General features: G+C 39.3%; 1 long non-coding RNA gene across 2 annotated transcripts; it reads right to left on the bottom strand.

Annotated features, from left to right (window-relative positions):
* Positions 1–899: 899 nt before the first annotated feature.
* LOC124246030 (uncharacterized) lies at positions 900–27,623 on the bottom strand. Of its 2 annotated transcripts, none has more exons than XR_006890379.1 (5): positions 27,266–27,623; positions 26,597–26,741; positions 25,327–25,433; positions 2,070–2,159; positions 900–1,486 (listed from the first exon to the last, which is right to left on the bottom strand). It is a non-coding gene; the product is annotated as an uncharacterized LOC124246030 (long non-coding RNA). The 2 variants fall into 2 exon arrangements; XR_006890380.1 differs by having other exon boundaries at positions 27,474–27,623.
* Between the last annotated feature and the right edge of the window lie 145 nt (positions 27,624–27,768).

Below are 27,768 nucleotides of genomic sequence, written 5' to 3'. Positions count from 1 at the left end.
ATTAAATAAATCTTAAGACATTCTGTGTTCATAGATTGAAACATTTAATATTAAGATGGCAATACTCCACAAATTGATCTGCAGATTTAATGCAATTCTTTTCAAAATTCCAACTAACATTTTTGCAGAACTGAGAAAGCTGATCCAAAAATTCATATGAAACAGGAAGGGATTCTGAATAGCCAAAAACATCTTGAAAAAGAAAAACAAACTTGGAGTACTCAAACTTTCAAATTTAAAAACGTTCTACAAAGATACAATAATCAAAGCAGTGTGGTACTATAATAAGGATAGCCAAATAAATCATAGGAATAGAATTGAGAGTTCAAAAATAAACCTATGTGTTTATGGCCAAATAATTTTTGACAAGGGTGCCAAGACCATTCAGTAGGAAAAGAATAGTCTTTTCAACAAATGGCTTTGTGATATCTGGATATCAACATGGAAAAGAATGAATTTGGACTCCTCCATTATAACATATACAAAAACTAACTTAATTGCAAGATACAAAACCAATATGCCAAAATCAGTTGAGTTTTTATACTCTAACAATGAACTACTGGAAAGAGAAATTAAGACAACAATTCCATTTACAATTGCATGAAAAGCAATAAAATACTTAGGAAGAAATTTAACCAACGAGATGAAACATCTGTACACCACAAAACTAGAAAACACTAATGAAAGAAATTGAAGACACAAACAAATGGAATGATAGTCCATGTTCATGGATTGATAAAATTAGTACAGTTAAAACGTCCATACTACTTAAAGCAATCTACAGTTTCAATGCAATCCCAATCCAAATTCCAATGGCATTTTTCAAAAAAATAAGGAAAACAATCCTAAAATTCGTATGGAACCACTAAAGACTCCAAATAGCCAAAGCAATCTTATGAAGGAAGAACAAAAGTGAAAGCATCACGCTTCCTAATTTCAAACTATATTACAAAGTTATAGTAATCAAAACAATATGGTACTGACATAAGAGCAGACACAGATTAACAAAACAGAATAGAGAGCCCAGAAATAAAGCTATGCATATCTGATCCATTAATTTTCAACAAATAAGCCAAGAATACACAAATGGAAAAGGATAGTCTTTTCAATAAAAGGTATTGAGGAAACTGGATAAACACCTACAAAAGAATGAAACTGGACCCTCATCTTACACAATACACAAAAGTCAATTCAAAACAGATTAAAGACTTTAATGTAATACCTGAAACTGAAAAGCAGCTGGGAAACGAGTAAGCACTCAGATTCATCTCCCCAAAAGACCAGGAGGCAAGGAGTTTTAAAGGTTATGAGGAATGTGACTCATGCAGGGAGGGGGTTGGCGAGATAAGGGAATCTGCAGGTGAGTGTCCTTGGTTGTCTGCTTTCGTGATGGATGGTTCACTCCGGCACCAGGAAGCCAAGGAGTTGGGGTCCAGGAAACTTGAGTTTCTTGATATTCTTTGGATGTCAGTTTTCCTGAAATAAACTTCAAGGACCAGTAATTAGCCAAGATTTCAGTGTGAGGCCCCCTGGGTTCTAACTTCTCTGTGCCTTGTGCAAGGGGGAGGTCAGTGCTCTAATCTCACACATTTTCTGCATATGTGAAGATTAGGGATACAAAGGTTAAAGAAACCCCTATTTACATATGAATGTAACTAAAGAAGCAGGGAAAGGGGATACGGGCTTTTGATTTTAACCACATATATGCTTCGGTTAACGGTTAACGTAGGGGAACTGATATCAGGCCCTGTATCAAATGGGGCTTGCACTCACAAGACCCATAAGGCTACAGTGAACTGAGAAACAGCTCTTAAAGGGCTCATGCACTTGAACTCACTCGCCCTAGGGACTAGCACAGCCAAGTGAAAAGCACCCAGTCTTTCTGTCAAAGGGGCTTATTTGCTTGTTTTAAAGTTTCAGCCTGAGGGACAGGCATCTAATTTAACACATGTCTAGGGGTCTACTGAAATATTCTGAAAAGACAGAGGCCAGCAGTCACCATCTTTGTGCTCTCCTTGTGTCTTGCTCCAGTTCAAGAGTATCTCCTCGAAAGGAGCTTTTGTACTCACCTGGTGCCCCTGTGGTTGCTACCCAGGGGACACTTCTTGATCACTTGGCTCTGGTGGCCAATGGGGCTTATGTTCACGGGTCCCACAGGCCTGTAAAAATGGGAAAAGAGTTCTTAACCAGCTACCACTCCCAGGGCACAGCAGAGAAGCAATAGACTGAGGTGCCCGATATTCCATGAAAGAGGCCTATTAGCTTATCTTCATTGCTGTGGCCCAAGGGGCAGGCTTCAGATTAAACACACATCTAAGGTCTGACTGTAATCCTCTCCAGAGACCTTAGAAGGCGGACATTATCTCTGCGCTCTCCCTCTGTCATGCTCCAGGTCACCAGTACCTCCCAGAGGGGAGCCTGTACACATATCTAGTGCCCTGGTTTGTGCAACTGGTGCCCCAGTTTTTGTGGCTGCCACCCAGGGGGAAACGATTCAGTCCCTGCGCTAGTAGTAAGCAGGACATGCATTCATGAGTCCCACGAGACTGTAACAAATAGAGAGACAGTTCTTGGCTGACTACCACCCCCAGGGCACAGCGCAGAGACAACAGACTGAAACACACCCCCTGTCTTTCTGCGAAAGAGACCTATTAGCTTATCTTGGAGCTTCTGCTTAAGGGACAGGCTACTGGTTCGGCACACACCTAGGGGCCTACTGAGATACTCTCTGGAGATGGAGGCTGGTGGGTGCCATCTTTGCACTTTCCCTCTGCCTCCCTCTGGGTCACTGGTATCTCCTAGGGGGGAGGTTGTGTACTCAGCTGGTGTAGCGTCTGGGCCTTGCTTGCTCAGAAAAAGCCCTCAGGCCCACTGCAACCATGTGTCCTTCTGGCTCTCTTCTAGGCAGGACACCCAGCTGCTGGGATGTGTAACAATCCAGGGCCTGGCCAGCCCGGATTCTACTTTATCTCACTTCAAGAACATCACGTCTTGAAGAGACACAGAGCTCCTCCATGTGAGCTACAGTTCCTGGGAACACTGGCTGGACCAGGGACAGCCTCTTGGCAGGCATATAGCCTTTGTGTCCCCTGCCTACATACAAAACGCACTCCCCACTCGCAGTTGTGGGTACACACTGCTGTCCAGCCAGCCGCCATGGGACGCCCCTGTAAGTTAACTCCCAATAAACCTCTATGTCTCGTTCATCAACTCCAGGTCTTTTCTTTGGTCTCTCTGCAACCTATCCTACACTGCTCACCCAACTGGGCATGTGGTGGAACAGCTGGAGACCTGATTTTTCTGACTGTGGCCCAGGGGATACCTCTTGATCACCTGGCTCTGGTGGCCAGGAGGAACTGCACTAGTGGGTTCCACAGGACTGCAATGGACAGAGGAGGAGGTCTTACTGGCTGTACCCAAGGGCACAGCAGAGAGGCAACAGACTGAGGTGACCAGAATTTCTGTGAAAGAGGTCTATTAGCTTATCTTCATAGCTGCAGCCTAAGGGACAGGCTTCTAATTTAAAACACATTTAAGCTGAATGTAATCCTGTCCCTCTGCCTAGCTCCAGGTCACCAGCATCTCCCGAAAAGGGGGAGTTTGTGCACATGTCTGGAGGCCCAGTTTTTGTAGCTATTGCCTGGGGAGCACTCCTTGATCACCTTGCTCTGGTTGCCAGAGGGACTTAACATTTGTGGGTCCCATAGGACTGTAACAATCAGAAAAACAGTTCTTAACTGGTGATCTCACCCTCCAGGGCACAGGACAGAGATGGCAGACTGAAACACATTCCAGGTCTTTCTATGAAAGAAGCCTATTAGCTTACCTTCACAGCTGTGGCCTAAGAGGCAGGCTTCTAATTAAACACACATCTAAGGACTGTTTAAATCCACTCTAGAGACCTGAGAGACCACTGGGGGCCATCTGTGTACGTTCCTTCTTCCCCACACCAGGTCACTGGTATCTCTGAGAAAAGAGCTTGTGTACACATTTGGCACCTCAGCTTTTGTAGTTGCCATGCAGAGGACACATCCCTTGATAGCCTAGCTCTAGTGGCCAATGGGGCTTGTGTTCACAGGTTCAACAGGACAGTAGCAAACAAGGACAGAGTTCTTAACTGGCTATCACCACAAATGCTCAGTGCAGATGGAGCAGACAGAAACACCAATCTCCCAGTCTTCCCCTGAAAGGGGTATATTTGCATACATTAAAAGCAGCTGCCTGAGGGTCTGGCTTCCAATCAGCCTGAATCTAGGTGCTGATTGAGATTTTCCCCTTTGGGACACTGACAGGTTTCAGCACATTGTCAACTACTGGTTAAGCCACTAAGAATAAAGGAGTATGCTTGAACAACCACAAAGGTTTGAGAGACAAGAAAGACCTAGGGCAGGGTTGAGTGATAAGGTCCATCCCCTACATGAGACCACTCCTACAAGACTAAGAGCAGTGGCTGTTTTATCTAATACATAGAAACCAACACAAAGAGTCAAGGAAAATGAAGAAACAGAGGAACATGTTCCAAACGAAAGAATAAAATTAAACCTCAGAAAAAGACTTTAATGAAATGGACATAAATGATTTACCTTATAAACAGCTCAAAATAACAGTCATAAAGATACTCACCAAACTAAGGAGAAGAATGGATGAACATTCCAATGGATGAAGTGAGAATTTCAACAGAGATAGAAAATATACGAAGGCACCAAATAGAAGACACAGAGCTGAAGAATACAACAACTGAAATGAAAAATAAAATAGAGGAGTTCCAACACCAGACTAGACGAAGTGAAAAAAAATCAGTGAACTCGATGACAGGGCAGTGGAACACATCCAGTCAGAGCAGGAAAAAAGAAAGGAATATAAAAGAACAAAGATAGCTTAACTTAAGGGACTTCTGGGACACCATCAAGTGGATCAACATTTGCATTATAGGGGTCTCAGAAGAAGACAGATAGGGGCAGAAAACCTGTATGAAGAAATAATGGCTGAAAACTTCCCTAAACGAGAGAAGGAAAGAAACATTCAGATTCAGGAAGCCCACAGAGTTCCAAATAGGATGAACTGAAAGAGACCCACAGCAACACACATTATAATTAAAGTGTCAAAACTTAAGGACAAGGAGACAATCCTAATTTTTGTATACAGTGTAGAAAAATGGTATACTTTCATTCTTTTGCATGTAGCTGTCCAGTTTTCCCAACACCATTTATTGAAGAAACTTTTTTTTCTCCACTGTATGTTTTTGGCTCCCTTGTTGAAAATTAGCTGTCCAGAGATGTGTGGGTTTATTTCTGGGCTCTTGATTCTGTTCCATTGATCCGTGTGTCTGTTTTTGTGCCAGCACCATGCTGTTTTGATTACTACAGCTTTGTAGTATATTTTGAAATCAGGGAGTGTGATACCTCCAGCTTTGTTCTTTTTTCTCAGGATTCCTTTGGACATTCATGTCTTTTGTTATTCTATATAAATTTCAGGATTCTTTGTTCTGTTTCTGTAAAAGATGTCATTTGAACTTTGATAGGGATTGCATTGAATTTGAAGATTGCTTTAAGAAGTATGGACATTTTAGATATGTTAATTCTTCCAATCCAAGAACATGGAATATCTTTCCATTTCTTTGTGTCTTCTACAATTTCTTTAAACAATGTTTCATAGTTTTCAGTGTACAGGATTTTCACATCTTTGGTTAAATTTATTCCTAGGTATTTTATTCTTTTTGTTGCACTTCTAAGTGGGATTGCATTCTTAATTTCTCTTTCTGCTACTTCCTTGTTAGTGAATAGAGATGCAACTGATATTTGTATGTTGATTTTCTATCTTACAAGTTTACTGTCTTCATTTATTATTTCTAATAGTTTGGTAGATTCTTTAGGGTTTTCTATACATAAAATCATGTCATCTGCAAATAGTAACAGTTTCACTTCTTCCTTTCCAATTTGGATCCCTTTTATTTCTTTTTCTTGCCTTATTGCTCTGGCTAGGACTTCCAATACTATGCTAAATAAGAGCAGCAAAAGTGGACTGATGCCTTGTCTGGTTGCTGTTCTTAGAGGGATAGCTTTCAGTTTTTCACCACTGACTCTGACATTAGCTGTGGGTTTGCCATATATGGCCTTTATTATGTTGAAATACTTTCCTTCTGTACCCATTTTATTCAAAGTTTTTTTTTTATTATAAACAGATGCTGTAGCTTGTCAAATGCTTTCTCTGCATCTATTGAGATGATGATGTGATTTTTATTATTCATCTTGTTAATGCCATGTATCACATTCATTGATTTGTGGATGTTGAACCATCTGTGTATCCCTGGAATAAATCAGACATGATCAGGGTGTATGATCTTTTTCATGTATTGTTGTATTCAATTTGCTAGCATTTTGTTAAGGATTTTTGCATCAATGTTCATCAGTGATATTGGCCTGTAATATTCTTTTTTGTCTCATCCTTCTCTGGTTTTGGTATCAGGGTAATGTAGGCCTCGCAGAATGAGTTAGGAAGCTTCCCTTCCTCTTCAATTTTTTGGAGGAGTTTGACAAGGATAGGTATTAAGTCTTCTTTGAATATTTGGTAGAAGTCATCAGAGAAGCCCTCTGGTCCTGGACTCTTATTTTTTGAGAGGTTTTTGATTGCTGTTTCAATCTCTTTACTGGTGATTGGTCTATTCAAATTCTCTATTTCTTCTTGATTCAGTTTTGGAAGGGTGTATGATTCTAAAAATTTATCGATTTATTCTACATTATCCAATTTGTTGGTGTATAGCTTTTTGTAGCATTCTCTTATAATCCTTTGTATTTTTGAGGTGTCCACTGTAATCTCTTCTCTTTCATTTCTGATTTTATTTGAGCCTTCTCTCTTTTTCTAACCATGAGTCTAGTTAAAGGTTTATCAATTTTGTTTATCTTTTCAAAGAACCAGTTCTCAGTTTCATTGATTTTTTTCTATTATTTTTTTAGTCTCTATATCATTTATTTCTGTTCTGATTTTTACTTCTTTCCTTCTACTGATTTTGGGCTTTGTTTGTTCTTCTTTTTCTAGTTTATTTAGGAGTACTGTCAGATTATTTATTTGAGATTTGTCTTGTTTGTTCAGGTAGGCCTGTATTGCTATAAACTTCCCTCTTAGTACTGCTTTTGCTGTATCCCATAAATTTTGCCATGTCGTATTTTCATTTTACTCCAGGTAATTTTTGATTTCTCCCTTGATTTCTTCATTGACCCAGTCATTGTTCAGTAGCATCTTGTTTAATCTCCACATATCTGTGGCTCTTCCAGTTTTCTTCTTGTAGTTTTTTTTAGTTTCATAGCATTGTGGCCAGAAAAGATACTTGGTATTATTTCAGTCTTCTTAAATTTATTTAGATTTGTCTTGTAGCCTAATATGTGATCTATGCTGGAGAATATTCCATATGCATGTGAAAAGAACGTGTATTCTGTGGTTTTTGGATGGAACATTCTGTATATATCTACTAAGTCCATCTGCTCTAAAGTATCATTTAAGGCCAATATTTCCTTATTGAACTTCTGTTTGGATGATCTATCCATTGATGTAAGGGGAGTGTTAAAGTCCTCTACTATTACTGTGCCGCTATTTCTCCTTTTATGTCTGTTAATAATTACTTTATGTATTTAGGTGATCCTACATTAGGTTCATGGTCATTTACAAGTGTCATATCCTCTTGTTGGATTGACCCTTTTATCACTATGTAGTGCCCTTGTCTCTTGTTACAGTTTTTGTTTTAAAGTCTATTTTGTCTGATGTAAGTATTGCTGCCCCAGATTTCTTTTCATTGCCCTTTACATGGAGTATCTTTTTCTGCTCCTTCACTTTCAGTTTGTGAGTGTCTTTAGGTCTGAAGGGTGTCTCTTGCATACAGCATATTTATGGGTCCTGTTTTTTTATCCATTCAGCCACACTATGAAGAGACACACTTTAGATGTAAGGACACATATAGACTAAAAGTGAAAGGATGGAAAAAGATAATCCATGCAAATGGAAACCAAAAGAAAGCTGGGGTATTATACTTAAATCAAACAAAATAGACTTTAAGACAAAAACTGTAACAAGAGACAAAGAAGGGCACTACATAATGATAAAAGGGTCAATCCAACAGGAGGATATAACATTTGTAAATATTTATGCACCCAACATGAAAGCATCTATGCATAAAGCAAATGTTAACACATATAAAGGGAAAAATGGACAGCAATACAATAGTAGGGGACTTTAATACCCCACTTTCATGAATAGATAGATCATCCAGAGAAAATCAATAAGGAAACATTGGTCTTAAATGATATGTTAGACTAGATGTACTTAACAGACATATACAGAGCATTTCATCCAAGAGCAACACAATACACATTCTTCTCAAGAGCACATGGAACGTTATCCAGCATAGATCATATGTCAGACCACAAAACAAGTCTTAATAAATTTAAGAAGACTGAAACCACATTAAGCATCTTTTCTGACCACAATGGCAAGAAACTAGAATTAATTAAGGGGAAAACTGGAAAATTCACAAATATGTGTAGATTAAACAACATGCTACTAAACAATCAATGGTCAAAGAATAAATCAAAACAGAAATTTAAAAAACCTTGAGAGAAATGAAAATGGAAACACAATATACTGAAACTTACGGGAGGTAGCAAAAGCAGTTCTAAGAAAAAAGTTCATGGCGATAAATTAAGAAATAAGAAAGATCTCAAATAAATAACCTAACTTTACATCTCAAGGAACTAGAAAAACAAGAACAATCAAGGCCCAAAGTTATTAGAAGGAAGGCTAAAACAAAGAGCAGAGCAGAAATAAATAAATAGACACTAAGAGACAGTAGAAAAGATCAGTGACACTAATACTTGGTTTTTTGAAAAGATAAACAAAACTTTAGCTAGACTTACCAAGACAAAAGAGAAGACTTAAATCAATCAAATTAGAAATGAAAGAGGGGACATTACAAGTGATAACAATGGAAATACAAAAAAAATTGTAAGTGACTCTGATGAACAATTATACACAAATTGGACAACCTAGGAGAAATGGATAAATTCCTAGAAACATACAAACTTCCAAGACTGAATCATGAAGAAATAGAAAATCTGAATAGACTGATTACTAGTAAGGAGACTGAATCAGTAATCAAAAACCACTCAACGAACAGAAGTCCAACACCAGATGGCTTAACAGCTGGATTCTACCAAACATTTAAACCAGAATTAATACTGATCCTTCTCAAACTCTTCCAAAAAACAGAAGTGTAGGGGGCACTTCCAAACTCATTTTACAAGGCCAGCACTACCCTGATACCAAAACCAGACAAGGACACCACGAGAAAAGAAAATTACAGGCCAATATATTTGATAAGCATAGCTGCAAAAATCATCAACAAAATGAAACAAACTGAATTCAACAATACATTAAAAGGATCATACACCATAATCAATTAGGATTTATTTCAGGGATGCATGGATGGTTCAACATCTGCAAATCAATCAACGTGATACACCACATTAACAAAATGAAGGTTAAGAATCATACGATCATCTCAATATATTTAGAAAAAGCATCCGACAAAATTCAACATCCATTTATGATAACGTTCTCAACAAAGTGGGTATAGAAGGAATGTATCTCAAAATAATAAAGGCCATATATGAGAAGCCCACAGCTAACATCACACTCAACAGTGAAAAGCTGCAAGCTTTTCCTCTAGATCAGGAACAAGATAAGGATGCCCAGTCTCATTGCTCTTATTCAACACAGTATTGTAAGCCCTAGCCAGAGCAAATAGGCAAGAAAAAGAAGTAAAAGGAATCTAAATCAGAAAGGAAGAAGTTAAACTATCACTATTTGTAGATGACATATTATATATAAAAAACCCTAAAGACTCCACCAAAAAACCGTTAGAACTAATAAATTCTGCAAAGTTTCAGGATAAGAAAATCAAAACGCAAAACTCAGTTGCATTTCTATATGCTAATAACAAACTATCAGAAAGAGAAACTAAGAAAACAATTTCACTTACAATTGCATGAAAAAGAATAAAATTCTTAGGAACAAATTTAACCAAGGAGGTGAAAGACCTGTACAGTGAAAACTATAAGACATTGATGAAAGAAAGTGAATAAGACCACAAGTAAATGGAAAGATATTCTGTGCTCATGGATTAGAAGAGTTAATATTGTTAAAATATCCATACTACCCATAGTAATCTAGAGATTCAATGCCTTTTTCAAAATTTCAGTGGCCTTTTTCACAGAACTCAACAAATAATCCTAAAATTTGTATGGAACCATAAAAGATCCCAAGTAGCCAAAGCAATCTTGAGAAAGAACAACAAAGCTAAAGGCATCATGATTCCTGATTTCAAACTATATTACAAAGCTATAGTAACCAAAACAGTATGGTATTGGCATAACAACAAATACACAGATCAATGGAACAGAATCAATAGCCTGGAAATAAACCCATGCATATATAATCAATTAATTTACAGCAAAGGAGCTAAGAATATACAATGGGGAAAGGGGAGTCTCTTCAATAAGTGCTATTGGGAAGACTGGGCCGTTACATGCAAAAGAATGAAACTGAATCGCCATCTTATACCATATACAAACGTTTACTCAAAATGGATTAAAGACTTGAAGATAATCCTGAGATTACAAAAATCTTCTAGAAGAAAACATGGATGGTAGGCTCCCTGACATCAGTCTTGGCAATGACTTTTTGGATTTTACATCAACAGCAAAGGCAACAAAAGCAAAAATAACAAATGAGACTACGTCAAACTAAAAAGTTTCTGCACAGCAAAGGAAATCATCAACAAAATGAAAAGGCAATCTATCAAATGAGAGAAAATATTTGCAAATCATACATCTGATAAAGGGTTAATACCCAAAATATATAAAGAACTCATATAACCAAACAGCAAAAAAAAAAACACTGATTAAAAATGGGCAGAGAACCTGAATAGACATTTTTCCAAAGAAGACATACAGATGGCCAACAAGTACATGAAAAGGTGCTCAACATCACTAATCATCAGGGAAAGTCAAATCAAAACCACAATAAGATATCACCTCACACCTGTTAGAATGGCTATTATCAAAAAGATAAAGGAACTCTTGTGCACCGCTGCTACAACTGTAAATTGGTACAGCCACTATGGAAAACAGTATTGGGTTCCTCAAAAAATTAAAAATAGAACTACCATATGATCTAGCAATTCTACTTCTGGGTATGTATCTGAAGGAAATAAGAACACTAACTTGAAAAGATATCTGCACCCCCACGTTCACTGCAGCATTACTTACAATAGTCAAGACATGGAAGCAGCCTAAGTGTTCATCAATGATTGAAGTGACAAAGAAAATGGGGTATATATGTACAATGGCATACTATTCAGCCATAAAAAAGAAGAAAATCTTGCCATTTGTTACAACATGAATAGATCTTGAGAGCATTATGCTAAGAGAAGTAAGTCAGACAGAGAAAGACAAATACCATATGATCTCACTTATATGTAGAATCTGAAAAAAAACAAACTCATAGGTACAGAGAACAAACTGATGGTTGCTAGAGGCAGGGGATGGAGGATGGGTGAAATGGGTGAAGGTTGTCAAAACGTACAAACTTCTGGTTATAAAATAAATAAGTCCTGACGATGTAATGTACAGCATGGTGACTATAATTAATAATACTATATTGTATATTTGAACTTTGCTAAGATAGCAGATCTTAAAATTTCTTATCACAAGAAAATAAATTTATAACTAGGTGGGGTGATAGATGTTAACTAGACTTATTGTGGTGATCATCTCCCAGTACATACAAATATCAAATCATTACACTGTATGCCTGAAACTAATACAGTGTTATATGTCAATTATATCTCAATATAAAAAATAAATAAAGGAGTACAAAATTTAAAAGAAAAACAGAATGAAATTTTGCTGTTTGCAACAACATGGATGGACCTTGAGGGCATTATGCTAAGTGAAATTAAGATAGACAGAAAAAGACAAGTACTGAATGACCTCACTTATATGAAGGGTCTAAAACAAACAAAATAACTTTAAAAAAGATGAACTTATACAGAGAACAGATTGGGGGTTGCCAGAGGCGGCAGGGGGGGCAGTGAAACAGGTGAAGGTGGTCAAAAGGTACAAACTTCCAGTTATAAAATAAATAAGTCATGGGATGTAACATACAGCATGGTAACTATAATTAATAATACCGTATTGTATATTTGAAAGTTGGTAAGAGACTGGATCTTAAAATTTCTCATCACAAGAAAAAAATCTGTAACTAATATATGGTAATGAATGTTAACTACACTTATTGTGGTGATCATATTGCAATATAAGCAAATATTGAATCATGATGCACATCTGAAACTAATATAATCGTGTATGTCAATTATATCTCAATAAAATAAAATATGCAAAAGACATATCTAATAAGAGACCGTTATCCAAAATGCAGTAAGAACTACTAAAAATTACCATCAAGAAAACAAACACCCCAGGGCCAACCTAGTGGCGTACTACCTAAGCTCACGTGCTCCACTTTGGTGACCCAGGGTTCGCGGGTTCAGATCCTGGGTGTGGACCTACGCACCACTCATCCAGCCATGCTGTGGCAGCATTCCACATACAGACTGGCACAGATGTTAGCCCAGGGAGAATTATCCTCAAGCGCAAAGAGGAGGATTGGCAACAGATGTTAGCTCAGGGCCAATCTTCCTCAAAAAAATAGAAAGAAAGAAAGGAAAACAAACATCCCAACTAAAAATAGGCCAAAGACCTTAACAGACACCTCACCAAAGAAGACACACTGATGACAAATAAGCATATGAAAAGAAGCTCCACGTCATATATCATCAGGGAATTGCAAATTAAAACAAGGAGATACCATAACACACGTATTTGATTGGCCCAAATCTGGAACATTGACAACAAAAGATGGTGAAGATGTGGAGAAGCAGGAATTCTCTCATTTATTGCTACTGGGAATGCAAAATGGTACAGCCACTTTGAAAGACAGTTTGGTGGTTTCTTACAAAACTAAACATATTCTCACCATATAATTTAGCAATCGTGCTCCTTGGTATTTACCTATAGAAGATGAAAACTTTTGTCGACACAAAAACCTGTACACAGATACTTAGAGTACTTCATTTATAATTGCCAAAACTTTGGAGGCAACCAAGATATTCTTTGGTAGGTGAATAGAAACTATAATAACCTAGACAATGGAATATTATTCAGCACTAAAAATATAAGAGCTATCAAGCCATGGAAAGATATGGAGGAAGCTTAAATGCTTATTACTAAGGGAAAGAAGCAAATTTGAAAAGGCTACATAATTTATGACTTCAAGTATACGACATTCTAGAAACGGCAAAACTATGGAGACACTAAAACAATCAGTTGTAGCCGGGGGTTGCAGGGCAGGGAAAGACAGACCACAAAGGATTTTTAGGGCAGTGGAAATACTCTGTAGCATACTACAATGATGGACACATGTCATTACGCATTTGTCCAAACCCACAGAATGTACAACATCAAGAGTGAACACTAAGGCAAACTATGAACTTTGGGTGATTATGTTGTGTCAATATAGGTTTATCAATTGTAACAAAAGTACCACCCTGGTGGGGGATGTTGGAAATGGAGGAGGCTATGCAGGTGTCGGGGCAGGGGGTATAGGGAAAATCTCTGTACTTTCTCTTAAATTTACTGTGAGTTTACAACTGCTCGAAAACTAGTCTAAAAAACACAACCCATAGAATGGAAGAAAATATTTGTAAATCATATACCTGATAAGGCTTTAGTATACAGAATATACAAGAGGTCTTACAATTCAATAAGAAAATGATAAACAGCCCATTTAAAAAATGCACAAAAGACTTGAATAGACATTTTCCAAAGAAGCTATACAAATAGCCAACAAGCACATGGAAAGACGTTTAACAGTATTATTAGAGAAATACAAAACAAAACCACAAGGAGATACCACTTCACATCCACTAGGCTGGCCATAACCAAAAAGTAGAAACTAACAAGTGTGGGTAAGGAGTGGAGAAACTGGAACCTCTGTACACTTGTTGGTGGGGTTGGAAAATGGTGCAGCCACCGTGGAAAGTTTGGCACTTCCTCAAAAAATTAAACACATAAATTACCACATAACCCAGCAATTCCACTGCAAGGTATATGCTCAAAAGAACTAAAAACAGGGGGCCAGTCCAGTGGCGCAGTGGTTAAGTGCGCACGTTCCGCTTTGGCAGCCCAGGGTTTGCTGGTTCAGATTCCAGGTGCGGACATGGCACCGCTTGGCACGCCATGCTGTGGTAGGCATCCCACATATAAAGTAGAGGAAGATGGGCACGGATGTGAGCTCAGGGCCAGTCTTCCTCAGCAAAAGGAGGAGGACTGGCAGCAGATGTTAGCTCAGGGCTAATCTTCCTCAAAAAAATAAAATAAAATAAAATAAAACAAAGAACTAAAAACAGATGTTCTAAAATGATCTAAAATGACTGATAATTGCATACCTCTGAGATTATACTAAATACCATTGAATTGTTCACTTTAAATGTGTGAATTGTACATTATACGAATGATATCTCAATATAGCTGTTATACACACACACTTGCACACATATATAGAATAAAGTACTAATATATGCTACAACATAAATGAGCCTTGAAAACATTGTTCTAAGTAAAAGAAGTCAGTCATAAAAGACCACATATTACTATTTCATTTCTATAAAATGTTCAGAATAGGCAGAGAAAGACAAAATATACGTTAGTGGTTGCCCATGGCTTCAGGGAATGGGGAGGTGGGGTGATTTTAGCTAAAGATTACAGGGCTTCTTTCTGAGGTGACAAAAATATTCTAAAACTGACTGTGGTGATGGTTCCACAACTCTGAATATACTAAAAACCACTGAATTGTATACTTCAAATTTGAATTATATCTCAATAAAGCTGTTTTTTCTTTAAAAAAAATTAAAACAGATCACTAGGAGAAAAGATTAGAACCAGGTTGAGCTAAGTTAAGGACATCAACCATGGAAGCTCACTCACACACACGGAGGATAATAAAGAATTTTTATTCTATTAACAAAAAGAGATTTGGTGTTCAGTGTACTTTAATATGAATATATCATATTTGAACAACACAATTTTCTTATGGCCTAGAACAAAAAGACTGATAAAGACTCAAGAGAGGACTGAACCTGAATAGGGGTCTGGAGAAGATGCAGCTACTTCTAGCTTACAGTCCCTAGAACTGTCTGACACCCGCCAGCGCTTCTCCAATACAGGGCAGGGATGCCACTCATAGTGTTAGTGATGATCTTAAAGAAGAACTTGCACTGGGTCACATCAAAATTATTCCTAGGGAAGGAATTCTAAAAAGAGGGAAGCTGAATAACATAGACATCAAAGAAAAAAGTGAGGGCTCACAGTTTTCATGACATTATAGTAGTGAGTTCAGATAAGTAAAGAATTGAAACCAGTAATAATAACTGACATATGAATGCTTACTATGTGCCAGGCACTGTGCAAAGCATGTATTCTACACCATTTAATCCTCATCCCAACAACATCATGAGGTTAGTATACCCATATTATAGATGAGGAAATTGAGGTTCACAGAAACGCAGCTGGAACGTGACAGAATTAGCAGTGGAACCTAAGGACTCTTAGTTGGTGCTCTTAAATTGCCTCCAAATGTATAGGAAACTACCATTTAGGAGAGAATCAGATTATGACCCTTCCAGTTTTCTTTTGCTTTTGCCCCTGTTAACTACCCCCTACACACACATACCCCTCCACGTGGGTTTCCATTTGCTCTACCACAATTTACTAGATCTTTCATATTCTGCAAGACATTTTGATTTACTAAAAGGAACCAAGGCCTCCTGGAGAAATGGCTGATTCTCCAATGGCTATAGCAGGGAATATACAAAATGAGCATCCTGTAGTGTCAGAAAGTACAGAAGTGCTCAAAAACCAAAATGATGGAGCTATGCCGAAGGAATGTGGGGACCAACATGCAAGAGCCTCCAAGGGACAAAGCTGGAACAATCTGAGAAACAAATAATTCTTCCTTACAGAAGAGTGCTAAATGATTTATATAGATTCCCACCCTCCAAGAAGTGGAGTTTAATCTTCCCCAGCACTTGTTGAGTGTGAGCTGGACTTAGTGATTTCCTTTCAAAGAGTATGGAAAGTGGGGAAAGCAACTTTAAGAGGGGAAACCTGGCAATCACTACCATGGCCAGTAGATCAAGGCCCTCATATGATATCATGAGAATGACTTTTTAACTGTGTGGTCTTCCTCCCAAATACCCACAAGCACAGTCAAACCATGAGGAAAGCATCAGACAAATCCCAACTGAAGCACTATGTACAAAATATCTAAGTGGTACTCCTCAGTACTGTCAAGATCACCAAAACAAAGAAATTCTAAGAAATTATCAGAGTCAACAGGGGCCTAAGGAGACATGACAACAGTGTAATGTGGTATCCTGGATTGGATCCTAGAACAGAGAAAGACATTAGATAAAAACTAAGGAAATCTAAATAAAATAGGGACTTTAGTTAACAGTAATGTATCAGGGGCAGGTCCAGGATGACAGCATTGGAAGACCCTGAACTCATCTCCTCACTTGGACACACTGAATCTGCACCTACACATAGAGCAATTCCTCCTGAAAAAGAACTGACAGCTGAGTGAACAGCTTCTGCATAACAAACAATCGAGGGACCACATAGAGACCAGTAGGAGAGACAGAGACATGGTATCAACAGGAACTCCACCTCCAACACAGCAATCTGGATTAGGGAGGTATATCACTGAGGGACCTGTGGGCAGCTTCACCTGCACTCGGGCACAGTGAAAAAACAGTGGTTTAAAGGGCACCTAGACTACACGCAAAGGAAATCCATTTGCTAACCCTACAGCATTTGCCAAATGGACAGGGAACTGCTGGAACTCTCTCTGGAATCAGAAGCTCAGTGAGCACCATTTTCTACAGTCGCCCTCCACCATGATAGTGTGGGTGGGAGTGTGGTCCAGGCATTCTAACCAGCCTGTCAGGGCCACCCCAGCAAGTCCCAGGCCCCCGGCCCACGCCTGCTCCAGCTATTCCACCAAGGTGGCCCTGGCATAAAGAGCCCCAGGAGCCCCCAGCCTGTGCCTGCTCCAGCCATCCTGCCAGGGGAGTCCTGGCACAGCATGCCCCAGGATCCCTGGCCTGTGCCCACTCCAGCTCCAGCTGTCCTTCCAAGGCAGCCCCGGTGCAGCACACCCTGAGAACCACCCACCCCAGTCAGCACCTGCTCCAACTCCAGTTGTCCTGCCAGGGTGGCCAGAGCATGGCACACACTGAGACCTCCCTGGCCAGTGCCCACCCTAGCTTGAGCTATCCCACCAGGGCAGCCCATTGTGGCATGCCCCAGGACCCCAGCCTGTGCCTGCACAAGCTCCAGCCATACTGCAGGGCAGCCCTGGGACCTCTGGCTTTCTCCCACCCTAGCTCCACCTGTCCCGCCAAGGCAGCCCAGATGCAGCACACCCCTGGACCCCCCCCCCCAGGCCCGTGCTCACTTCAACTCCAGCCAACCTGCCAAAGCCACCTGACATACACAGGTGACACGCCTACACAAAGCCACTCCTTAAAGACAGTGAGAGGTAGCTGTTTTGCCTAATTCCTAGCAACAAACACAGAAATTCAAACAGAATTAAGACACAAAGGAATATGTTCCAAACAACAGAACAGGATGAAACCCCAGAAAATAAAACCTAATGAAACAGACATGAGTAATTTATCTAAATCAAAGTAGTGGTAATAAAGATGCTCACCAAACTTGAAGAAGACTGGAGGAACACAGTGAGAACTTTAACACAAAGTTAGAAAATGTAAGAAAAAAACAATCAGAGCTGAAGAATACAATAACTGATATGAAAAATACACTAGAGAAAATCAACAGCAGATTAGATAATAAAGAATGGATCAGTGATCTGGAAGACAGAATAGTGGAAATCACTCAACCAGAACAGCAAAAAGAAAAAAAAATTAAAAAATGAGGCTAGTTTAAGGGAGCTTTGGGACAACATCAAGTATATTAACATTCACATTATAGAGGTCCTAGAAGGAGAAGAGAGAGGAAGGAACAGGAAACTTATTTGAAGAAATGATGGTTGAAAACTTCTCTAACGTGGGGTAGGAAACAGACATCCAGGTCCAGGAAGCACAGAAAGTCTCAAACAAGATGAACCCAAAGAGATACACACCAAGACATGTTATAACTAAAATGGCAAAAGTTAAAGCTAAAGAGAGAATCTTAAAGGCAGCAGGAAAAAAATTAGTCACATACAAAAGAACTCCCATTAGACTATCAGCTGATTTTTAGCAGAAACTTTGCTGCCAGAAGGGAATGGCAGGATATATTTAAAGTGCTGGAAGGAAAATGCTTACAAGCAAGAATACTCTACCCAGCAAGGGTTACCATTCAGAATTGAAGGAGAGATAAAGAGTTCTCCAGACAAGCAAAAACTAAAGGAGTTCATCGCCACTAAACTGGCCTTACAAGAAATATTAAAGGGTCTTCTTTAAGCTGAAAAGAAAATGCCATAACTAGGAATAAAAAAATATATGAAAGAAAAATCTCACTGGTAAAGGCAAATACATAGTAAAGGCAATACGTCAGCCATTTAAAGAGTTAGTTTCAAAGTTAAAGGACAAAAGTAGTAAAACCAACTATAACTACACTAAGTAGTTAGGGGATACATAAAATAAAAAGATGTAAAATATGACATCAAAAACATAAAACATGGTGGGGGCAGTAAAAATGTAGTACTTTTAGGATCGTTCAAATTTAAGCAAAGAGCAGCTTAAAATACACTGCTGTTTATATAGGTCGATTTATATGAACCTCATTGTAGCCACAAACCAAAACCTACAATATACACAGAAAAGAACAAAGAGAAAGGAACCCAAACATAACACTAAAAAAACCCATCAAATCACAAGGGAAGAAACCAAGAAAGAAGTAAGGAACAGAGAAGAAATACAAAACATCTAGAAAACAATTAACAAAATAGCAGTAAGTATATATCTATGAATAATTACTTTAAATGTAAATGGACTAAATGCTCCAACCATAATACAGAGTGGCTGAATGGCTAAAAAACAAGACCTATACATGCTGCCCACAAGAGACTCACTTCATATCTAAAGACAGACTGAAAGTGAAGGGATAGAAAAAGATATTCCATGGACATGGCAATGAAAAGAAAGCCAGGGTAGCAATACTTACATTAGACAAAATAGACTTTAAAACAAAGACTATAACAAGAGACAATGAAGAGCATTATATAATGATAAATGGATCAATCCAACGATAGGATATCAATCCAACAAGTTGTAAATATCTATGCACCCAATACAGGAGCACCTAAATACATAAAGCAAATATGAATAGGCATAAAGGGAGAAATCAACAGTAATAAAGTAATAGTAGGAAACTAACTCTCCACTTACATTAACGGATAGATCATCCAGACAGAAAAATCAACAAGATTGGCCTGAAATGACACATTAGACCAGATAGACTTAGAAGATACCTACAGAACATTCCATCCAAAAATTGCAGAATACACATACTTGTCAAGTGCACATGGAGCATTCTCCAGAACAGATCACATGTTAGGTCACAAGTCTCAGTAAATTTAAGACCGAAATCATATCAAGCATCTTTTCCAACCAAAACAGTATGAAACTAGAAATCAATTACAAGAAGAAAAGTGGAAAAAACAGAAACACATGGAGACTAACAAACATGCTACTAAACACCCAATGGCTCAACAAAGAAATCAAAGAGAAAAACAAAATTACCTTGAGACAAATGAAAATGGTAATAACAACTTTCAAAAATCTATGGGATGCAGCAAAAGTAGTTCTAAGACAAAGGTTCACAGAAATACAGATCTACCTTAAGAAACAAGAAAAACCTCAATGTAACTTTATACCTGGGGCTTGCTGTGCCAGGACTCCCCTGGCAGGATGGCTGGAACAGGCACAGGCTGGGGGCTCCTGGAGCTCTTTATGCCAGGGCCACCCTGGTGGAATACACCTAAAGGAACTAGAAAATGAACAACCAAAAAAGCCCAAAATTAGTAGAAGGAAGGAAATAATAATCAAGATCAGAGTGGAAATAAAATAGACACACACACACAAAAAAACCAGAAAAGATCAATGAAACTAAAAGCTAGTTGTTTGAAAAGAAAAACAAAATCAATAAATATTTAGCCAGATTCATTAAGGAAAAAAAAGGCCAAATAAATAAAATCGGAAATGAAAGAGAAGTTATAAGTGACACTACAGAAATACAAAGGATCATAAGAGACTACTATGAACAATTATACACCACCAAATTGGAAAACCTAGAAGTAATAGATAAATCTCTCAAAACACACAACCTCCCAAGACTGAATCATAAAGAAATAGAAAGTCTGAATAGACCAATTGATTACTAGTAATGAAACTGAATCAGTAATTTTAAAAATCCCAGGAAACAAAAGTCCAGACCCAGAGAGCTTCCCTGGTGAATTCTATCAAAGCTTTAAAGAAGAGTTAATACCTATCCTTCTCAAACTATTTCAAAAAATTGAAGAGGAAGGAATGCTTCTGAACTCATTTTCTGAGACCAGCATTACCCTGATATCAAAACCAGACAAAGATAGCATAAAAAGAAAAAAAGGGGGGGGGGGCAGATTGGTGGTATAGTGGTTAGGTTTGTGTGCTCCACTTCGGCAGCCCAGGGTTTACAGGTTTGGATCCTAGGCATGGACCTGCAGACCACTCATCAAGCCATGCTGTGGCAGCATCCCACATACAAAATAGAACAACACTGGCACAAATGTTAGCTCAGTGACAATCTTCCTCAAGCAAAAAGAGGAAGATTGGCAACTGATGTTACCTCAGGGCCAATCTTCCTCACCAAAAAAAAAGAAAGAAAGAAAAAAGAAAATTATAGGCTGATATCCCTGATGAGCAGAAATATTCAACAAAATATTAGCAAACCAAACTCAACAATACATTAAAAGGATCACACACCATGATGAAATGGGATTTATTCCAGGGATGCAAGAATGGCTCAATATCCACAAATCAATGTGATACACCACATTAACAAAACAAAGGATAAGAATCATATGATCATCTCAATAGATGAAGAAAAAGCATTTGACAAAATTCAACATCCATTTATGATAAAAAATTCTCAATAAAATGGGTATAGGAGGAACACACCTCAACATAATAAAGGCCATATATGACAAACTCACAGCAAACATCATACTCAATGGTGAAAAGCTGAAAGCTTTTCCTCTAAGATCAGGAACAAAACAAGGATGCCTACTTGCACCACTTTTATTCAACATAGAATTGGAAGTCCTAGCCACAGCAATCAGACAACAAAAAGAAATAAAAGACATCCAAATTGGAAAAGAAAAAGAAAAACTGTCACTATTTGTAGATAGCATGATACTATATACATAAAACCCTAAAGACTCCACTAAAATACTGTTAGAACTAATAAATGAATTCAGTAAAGTTGCAGGATACAAAATTAATATACAGAAATCTGTTGCATTTCTATACATTAATAATGAGCTATCAGAGAAATTAAGAAAAGAATCCCATTTACAATTGCAACAAAAAGAATAAAATACCTAGGAATAAATTTAACCAAGGAGGTGAAAGACCTGTAGTCTGAAAAGTATATGACACTGATGAAAGAAACTGAAGAAAACACAAATAAATGGAAAGATCTACTGTGCTCATGGATTGGAAGAATTACTATTGTTAAAATGTCCATGCTACCCAAACAATCTACAGATTCGATGAATCTCCATCAAAATACCTATGGCATTTTTCACACAACTAGAACAAAGAATCCTAAAATTAGTATGGAATCACAAAAGACTCCAAATAGCCAAAGCAATCTTGAGAAAGAATAAAGCTGGAGGTATCATGCTCCCTAATTTCAAACTACACTACAAAATTACAGTAATCAAAACAGTATGTTACTAGCACAAAAACAGACACATAGATCAATGGAATAGAGAGTCCAGAAATAAACCCACACAAAAATAGTCAATCTATGACAAAAGAGGCAAGAATATACAATGGGGAAAAAACAGTCTCTTCAATAAGTGGTGCTGAGCAAACTGGACAGCTATGTGCAAAGATGACATTGGACCACTATCTTACATCATACACAAATATAGATTCGAAACGGATTAAAGACCTGAATGTAAGATCTGAAACCATAAAACTCCTAGAAGAAAACATATACAGTCAGCTCTCTCACAATGGTCTTAGTAATATTTTTTTGGACTAGTCTCCTCAGGCAAGTGCAATAAAAACAAACATAAACAAATGGGACTACATCAAACTAAAAAGGTTTTACACAGCTAAGGAAATAACAAAATGAAAAGGAAACGTACTGAACGAGAGAAGCTATTTGCAAATGATATAGCCAATAAGGGGTTAATATCCAAAATATATGAAGAACTCATACAACTCAATACCAAAATAACAATCTGATTAAAAAATAGACAGAGGACCTGAATAGATATTTTTCCAAAGAAGCCATACAGATGGCCAATACACACATGAAAAGATGTTCAACATCACGAAAAATCGTCAGGGAAATGCAAATCAAAACCACAATGAGATATCACCTCACATCTGTCAGAATAGCTATTATCAAAAAGACAACAAACAACAAGTGCTAGTGAGGATGTGGAGAAAAGGGAACCCTCATATACTGTTAGTAGGAATGTAAATTGGTACGGAAAACAGTATGGAGGATCGTCAAAAAATTAAAAATAGAACTACCATATGATCCAGCAATTCCACTTCTGGGTATCTATCTGAAGAAAACGAAAACATTAATGTGAAAAGATATACACACCCCTATGTTCACTGCTACATTATTTACAGTAGCCAAAATATGGAAGCAATCTAAGTGTCGATCAATAGATGAATAAAGATGTGGTGTATATGCACAATGGAATGTTACTCATCCATTAAAAAGAATGAAATTTGCCATTTGCAACAACATGAATGGACCTAGAGAGTATTATGCTAAGTGAAATAAATCAGAGAAAGACAAATTCCATAAGATTTCACTTACATGTGATATCTAAAAAACAAAACAAACAAATGAACAAAACAAAATGGAAACAGACTCAAAGACAGGAAACAAACTGGTGATTCACAGAGTGCAGAGGGGTTGGGGAGACAGGCAAAATAGGTGAAGGGGATTAAGAGGTACAAACTTCCAGTTATAAAATAAATAAGGCATGGGGATGCAATGCACAGCATAGGGGATACCGTCAGTAATATCATAACAACTTTGTATGGTGACAGATGGTAAGTAGATCTACCATGGTGATCATTTTCTAATGTAGACAAATATCGAACCACTATGATGTACACCTGAAACTAATAGGGTACTGTATGTCAATTATACTTCAATAACAAAAATAATTATGTATCAGCATTGGTTCATTAACTGTAACAAATGTACCATACTAATCTAATAAGTCGATAAAAGGGATAACTGTGTGCAGGGCACGGGGTAGTGGGTGGATATGGGAACTCTCTGTACTATCTTTGCAACTTTTTAGTAAATCTAAAATTATTCTAAAATACAAAGGTTATTTTTAAAAAAATCACAAAACCTGGAAAAAGAAGAACAAGAGTCAAATCCCAGCTTTTGTCTTTACTAACTGTGTAACCTTGTACAAATCACTATCTGAGCTTTGGTGTCCCTATTTTATTTTTTTTTATTTTATGTTTGCTGAGGAAGAGTTTCCCTGAGCTAACATCTGTTGCCAATCTTCCTCTTTTTGTATGTGAGCTGCTGCCACACCACAACCACTGACAGATGAGTGGTCTAAGTCTGTGCTCAGGAACCAAACCCAGGCTGCCAAAGTGGAGCACACCAAACTTAACCACTAGGCCATCAGTGCTGGCCCGGTATCCCTGTTTTTAAAATAGATAGAATACTATTTTTTTTTTCAGTGACTTTTGCAAGTTGGCAGACTAGGAAGTTCCAGGCCCTCCTTCCCCTACCCACATTAACATGTTAAAAAACAAGTAGAGATTGACCAAAATAACTTTATAGGAGGTTTGGAAAACAGTGTACAGCAAGCAAGTGAATGCTTAATCAAGAAAAAGTCACACAGAAAATGTTAGGAAATCCTGCGGCATTTTTAATTACCTGTACCCGACTCCACCTTCCTCTGTAGGGCACCGCAGCACAGCCTAGAGGAAGCAGTGGCCTGGCTGCCAATTCCCTCCTCTAACTGGAGAGAGGAAAGCAGATCTTTGTTGCAACGTTCTAATCTGCCTGGGGGCTGCCTGAGGCACTGGTCTCTGATTCACCTAACTTGGAGTTCAGACAGAGAAAAGTGGCATAGCTTGGATCTCAGGCCAGGAAAAGCCAAAGGAAAGGGTGGACACTGCTTGTGAAAAGCTGCAAGGGGACTACAGCCTCACAATACCTGGGGCAAGAGATAGAGGTAGAGAAACAATAGAACATCAAAGGCCCCCAGAAGAAGGAAGAGTGAAACTCTTCAGGAAATTAAGATACTTAAAAATAGATTTGTATTTAGGGGAAGTGAAAAAAGCACACACACAGGCCCAGGCAAGATGTGTGCCTAGAAAAGGTCTAAGAAGACTTTAAGCCTTCACGTGAGGCTGATCCCAAGGCTCAGAGCAAGCCCTGCTAATTCCTCAGCACAGAGCCTATCTGCAAGGTTGTTTCTTTCAAATGTCAATTTTCAATTAAAAAAATCACAAACCAAACAAAGAAACAGGAAAATATGCAATCCTTTGATGTGTTGTAAGAATCAAGTGAGATCTATGTAGAAAAGCTTTGTAATCTATACGGCCCTTCACTAATAATAGCTCTTTTTTTTTTTGAGGAAGATTAGCCCTGAGCTAACATCTGCTGCCAATCCTCCTCTTTTTGCTGAGGAAGACTCGCCCTGAGCTAACATCCATGCCCATCTTCCTCTACTTTATACGTGGGATGCCCACCACAGCATGGCTTTTGCCAAGCGGTGCCATGTCCGTACCCAGGAGCCAAACCGGCGAACCCCGGGCCACCAAAGCGGAATGTGCACACTTAACCGCTGCACCACCAGGCCCGCCCCAAGCTCTATTTAATCATTATCACCCTGTTTACTTCAACCTGATACCATTATCCACATGCTCTACCCAGCTATGCTCACCTCGCAGTATACTGTTGGAGTTTAAGTGCTGTCCAGCGATATCCACCTTCATTTTGCTAAATCCTGGATTTCATGTGCCACAGCAACAGTGCCCCAGAGTTCTGGTTCTGAAACAGAACAAGCCTCTAAATAGACATAAGTTTTAGACAAGCCTGGTGGATTCTACGGAAAAAACTCAGAGACTTCCTCCTCTTACTCAGTTTTCCCCAGTGCTTGGTTTGGAAGCAGTCCCCATTCAGCAACAGGAGGTCACAGTGCCATTGCCAAGGACAAGGGAAATCTTTCTCCATTTCAGTTGACCACCTAACTCCCCAGCCTGCTACCAAGCAACGTATCTCATAAGGCATATCTCTTTGAGCAGGTGAACAATCCTGAACCTTCTCTGAAGGAACAGGATTCTGGGAAAGGAAATGAATTCATCGAGCATGAATTGACAACAAAAATAGATAAGAAGCAAAAAATGAAAATCAAAAGATCAGAATGACCAGCTTTGATGGACTGGACAACTCTCTGTAGCCTCAGAGTTGAACCCTCAAAACTTCCCCAAAAGTATAGATATTGCTGCAGAACCAGTGTGATAATGCAGTAGCGCAAAACGTAGGAATGGTGTTTCTTTCTGGAAAGTAAGCAAATTAGTACCTACACCCAGATACTGACCAGGATCTGTGTCAGCATTCAGGTGCTCTCTGAGAGCCCCAAGTTTCCTTAGCTCTTTTAGGCGTCGCTCTTTGAAGATTTCTCCTAATGTGGGTAATGCTACTGTGCCATCTGGAATCTTTTTCATGCAATAATGTCTATCCAGTAGCTGCTGCCTTTCCAGATAGTCCCTGGAGGACCAGTTCATTCCATGACTCTTTGAGGAGCTTTAAATGTGGGTCAAACATGAAGTAGTCCTTATGCAGCCTTGGATATTTGACCTTCTATGGCCAGGAGAAAGAGCCCGAGTCTCTGAGCCCTCACAATCTTGAATGTCCCTGCTTGCTTCCACTTGTACCTTATCCAAGATTCTTAATGTCATCAACAAGACTGGATAAGAACTCAGGACTTTTCCACAAAACTTTCTGCCACTGCCCCACAAATCCTAAATGTGGTTTCCCAAATTCTCTGATTCGCCTAATGTACCCTTTCTCTTCTGCTCAAAGCCCCCAAATAACACGTACTCTATATATTTAGTCCCATTTGTGTAGAAATGCATCTTTCCCAGTTTTCCCCCTACCTCTTCATCCTGCACCTATATCATTGTTAACTGAGGCTCAGTCATCACACATACCTACAACAGCATCAAACGTCCCACCTTCTGCCTTCATTTCTTCATAACCCAGAGGCAAAAGAAATGTGTCACTCTGGAATTGTCGCAGTCAAAGGAAGACTCTCGTGGACAACAGGAACTTAGGCAGGGGTCACTAGCACACGGCCTACACATGGAACACAAATGTTAAAAAGCAAAAGCTTAGGAAACATCCCTTGCACACATCTCCTCTTTTATAACCAGTACAATAAAGTTGGTCGATGAAGTGACAGAACCAACAAATCCATTCTCCACGGATGGCTGACGGCAGCAGAACAAGTCCCTGGCTACGCGCCTCAGCCTACTCTTGGCTGGTTCATTACTATAAGCCATTGACCCACCATCACCAGGTCACACGCTCTAAGTTCTTTTCCCGAACTGGTAATAAAACATGTTGAGCTCTCCATATTCTCTTAGTTATACGGGAAGGCAGAAGATCCAGCAGTTAAGCATTCAGTCTCTGGAGCCAAAGCAACCTGAGTTCAAATTACGCTTGAGCCGCTTGTTGCGCACCACCGGTCAGCGATGGTTTCTGGATACCCTGCCTGCCACCGTCCTGCGCCACCCCCTCACCGCTACCACCACCACCACCACCAAGCCCACGGGTCCCAGGGCTACGCGAGGGCAGCCAGGGGGCTGTGCTCCCTTTACCTCCCCATCTCCTCGGGCACGCGGGCGCCTTGACGTCGAGCGCCCCTCATCCCGTCCGCAGCCGCGACTCTCTGCGCAGCTCACGCCGCCCGCTCGCAGCTTCTACAAAACGCGAAGGCGCCGCCGCCGGGGCCCGCCGGAGTTTTTCCCCCCGACAGGGCGGCACGGAAAGGAAAGGACCGGTTGTTAGCAAATGACTTTCCGTTACCAGGGTAAAGCGCTACCGCCATCTTTATTGAGGTCCACGATGACCTGCGTTGGCCTAAGCAAAAATGAATGAGGAATTCGACAGACTCCAGTCCGCCCGATGCGGCTGGAAACGGAGGCGCAGCCGAGCCGGCACAGGGTGAGGGCTCTGCCGAACAGCACGCGCGCCGGCCGCGGACGGAAGGACGCCGGGGGCGGGGCCGGCGGCCGCCCGGCCCAGCGCTTCCGGCTCCCGCGCCGTACGGAAGCGTATTGGACGCTGCACTCGCGCGCCGTACGGAAGTGTGTTCTGGCGC

The sequence above is a fragment of the Equus quagga genome, chromosome 10, assembly GCF_021613505.1.
Source record: "Equus quagga isolate Etosha38 chromosome 10, UCLA_HA_Equagga_1.0, whole genome shotgun sequence".
Taxonomy (NCBI): domain Eukaryota; kingdom Metazoa; phylum Chordata; class Mammalia; order Perissodactyla; family Equidae; genus Equus; species Equus quagga.
This window is presented reverse-complemented; position numbering and strand designations above follow the sequence as displayed.